This window comes from Mus caroli, chromosome X (assembly GCF_900094665.2).
Source record: "Mus caroli chromosome X, CAROLI_EIJ_v1.1, whole genome shotgun sequence".
NCBI lineage: Eukaryota > Metazoa > Chordata > Mammalia > Rodentia > Muridae > Mus > Mus caroli.
The window spans coordinates 38216160-38219616 of NC_034589.1; the positions used below are offsets into that span (position 1 = coordinate 38216160).

The 3457-nt window shown below is 41.9% G+C and overlaps 1 pseudogene; it reads right to left on the bottom strand.

The window, feature by feature from the left end:
* LOC110286550 overlaps nt 1–3457 on the bottom strand; it is a 5434-nt pseudogene that overhangs the window by 1566 nt on the left and 411 nt on the right.

Below are 3457 nucleotides of genomic sequence, written 5' to 3' on the forward strand. Positions count from 1 at the left end.
TTCAGTCCTGGGCCATCAACTACAGCTAAGGCATCACCTTCTCCAATGGCCTTCCCTAGCCTCTCACAGTGCTAAGCTTCAGCTTCTCTCTATGATCCCTTCATTCCTTCACAAGCAGTACCACCTAAGTGACTCTTACACATTACCAAGTTCAGCCGCAACATGAGGTACAACCTTGGGTATCTCTGGAACACAGCTTCTTTGTGCTCCCAGAAAACAATTTCCAGAAGATTTCACCTCAGTGATGCTGGTCTCTTCTTAATCACGGCCAATTCCTTAGCTCCAGCTAACCAGCATCAATTTTCCCAGTAGTTCCTTCCATTCTTAACTCTAGAGCCAGAGCCACATGGCTGAAGCTGCTGAGTTCTTCTGCATACAGGAACTAGAACATGATCCCCTTGTACTATTACATTATCACTAGCTTTATGTTTTCTAAATCCTTCACTTCCTAAGCTTGGTTATCCTGGTTTTCTTGCTCTGTAGATTGACCTTGAATTCAGAGATCAGCATGCCCATCTCATGGGATTAAAGGTGTGTACCACAATGTCTGGTTCTAACTTCAGCTAGGTAGGGTCTTGCCCCAAGGTCCTACTCGCTTAATCTGTTATTTCCTAGAACACAAGATTTTGCTCCATTTCACTTCCTGGTACTCCTTTAATACTGGAACCATATATTTTATATTTTTNCNTTCTAAGCTTGCTATGCTTGTTCAAACTTCTCTTCATAAGACTTAATCAGAGAACAAAGTCTCTGCTGGGCTTTTNTGAAACTTCCTTTGTCAATGCAATTAATGCAATTAATCCATGTCTCTTCACCTTAGCCTCAGGCAGACTTTTCAGACAAGGGCAAAATACCACAAAAACAGTCTTTGCTCCACATTCTGAAATTCTTCTCCTTTGAAATCTCTTGGGCCAGGTCAACACAGTTCAAATTACTCCAGCAACAAAGTCTTCCATATTCCTACTAGGATGACCCATTAAGCCCCATTTAAAGCATTCCACTGAGTTCCAAATCCGAAGTCCAAAAATCCACATTCTTTCAAATAAAAGCATGGTCAGGCCTATCACAGCAATACCCCACTCCCATTACCAACTTTTGTCTTAGTCGGGGTTTTACTGCTGTGAACAGACACCATGACCAAGGCAAGTCTTATAAAAACAACATTTAATTGGGGCTGGCTTACAGGTTCAGAGGTTCAGTCCATTATCATCAAGGTGGGAGCATGGCAGTATCGAGGCAATCATGGTGCAGGCAGAGCTGAGAGTTCTACGTCCTCATCCAAAGGCTGCTAGTGGAAGACTGACTTCCAGGCAACTAGGGTGAGGATCATATGCCCACACCCACTTCGACACACCCATCCTAACCAGGTCAAACTTATTCCAACAAGGCCACACCTCCAGATGGTGCCACTCCCTGGTCCAAAGATATACAAACCATCACAACTTCCTAGCCCTAGGTGCTCACATACTTCAAGAAGGAAAAGTTGGCCATCTGCTCTTTGATCTCACCTGTGATATAGTACATAGACGTCTGTGTCTCCTTCATGTGAAACACATCCCTTAACAGAAAAGTCTTCTCATCTCCAGACTGAAGAGAGTGATAGCAAAGGAGCTCAGAGAGGCAGCAACAATTATTGTATTCTTCATGGATTCCAAGCTTTGAGTTCGAGGAAAAATGCCTCATAGAATTTCTCATAGTTTTCTTTGTCTTCAGCCAACTCAGAAAAGAAAACAATGCATTTTCATTGTATTTTATGGATGACCCTAATGATCTTTCTATGCTGGAGCACTTCTCAGTAGATTTTCAGAGGCAGGTCCTCAGTATCTACTACACTATGGAGAAAAGTAAGGTACTCCAATTTCAGCTCCTTACATCTGTCCATTATGTGCACATGTTGTATGTACAGTTTGATGTTATTCTTGTTCTCTCAAAGGTCAAAGGAAGTTCACTGAGGAATGAAAAGTAATTCTCTGAACTCCAGATGACCTTATACAGAGAAGTGCTTGACTGCCAAGAAGCCATCCCAATCACTGATGAGGCTTTTGTAGAATTTGCCATATTCCTCTTGAGGGATATCATCAAGGTTTCTTGTCTAAATTAGTGTAGCCTTATTCAACTTTTCCTGATCAATGTATTTCTCCAGGGAACAATTATTGCATGCCTGGAAATCCTGTGTGGTTGGATCCTTCATAGTTGCTGCAGACCATGGTGAGCCTTTCATTCTCCTCCTCTGATTCCACATCTTCTATTTTAGGCTTTTTTTTTTTATCATCCCATTCACCTTTCTTCATCATTACTTTTCTCCTTCTCTTGTTCCTTCTCCAAATAGAGAATGATACAATAACCTACAAAGTATGAGTGTTACTTGACCCTCCTCTCCTCTGAGTATTCTGTCTGGTCTTCTTTGAGGTGACGGATCAGTTTGGTACACCTTAAAGTAGGCTCACCATGGTCTTCAGGAACTATGAAGGATGCAACCGCACAGGATTTCCAGGCATAGTGTTCATCATCATTGTGCTTTGTGATCACAACCACTTTCTCTGCTATTACATAGACCAAATAGAATCCAACACCAAACTGCCAATCATGTAGATGTTTGTACCAGCCTGAAAAGCACACATGCATGCTTTTGTGGCAGACTTAGCTGTGGTTCCTAAGTTATTTATGAAGTCAGCCTTGTTCATGCCAATGCCTCTGTTCACCAAAATCAATGTGAGTTGCTGTAGGGCTAGGGGAGATGTCAGTTTTCAGATGTTTGATGCTGTTCAACCTGGAAGCATCTGTCATGATCTCATACCAAATCTTATCCAAGACATCAGAAGCATTAGAGATCAACTCTAAAAGGAAAATGCCTTGTTTGAATAGAAAGTGTATTAGTTTGGGTTCTCTAGAGTCACAGAACTTATGGATAGTCTCTATATAGTAAAGGAATTTATTGATGACTTGCAGTCTGCAGTCCAATTCCCAACAATGGTTCAGTAAAGGAATTTATTGATGACTTACAGTCTGCAGTCCAATTCCCAACAATGGTTCAGTAGTAACTGTGAATGGAAGTCCAAGGATCTAACTGTTACTCAGTCCCACACAGTAAGCAGGCGAGGGAGCAAGAGCGAGACTCCCTTCTTTCAATGTCCTTATATTGTCTCCAGCCAAATATGTAGCCCGGATTAATGGTGTGTTCCACGACACCTTCAATCCCAGATGAAAGGTGTAGTCCAGATTAAAGGTGTGTTCCACCACACCTTTAATCCCAGATGACCTTGAAATCAGAGATTTAATCTTCTGGAATCCATAGCCATTATGCCTCAAGATCTCCATACCAAGATCCAGATCAGAAACTTCTATCTCCAAGCCTCCAGATAAGGGTCACTGGTGAGCCTTCCAATCTGGATTATAGTTAATTCCAAATATAATCTGAAAGAGGAAAATTACTGAACTCTCCAACTCAGAGCCCTCC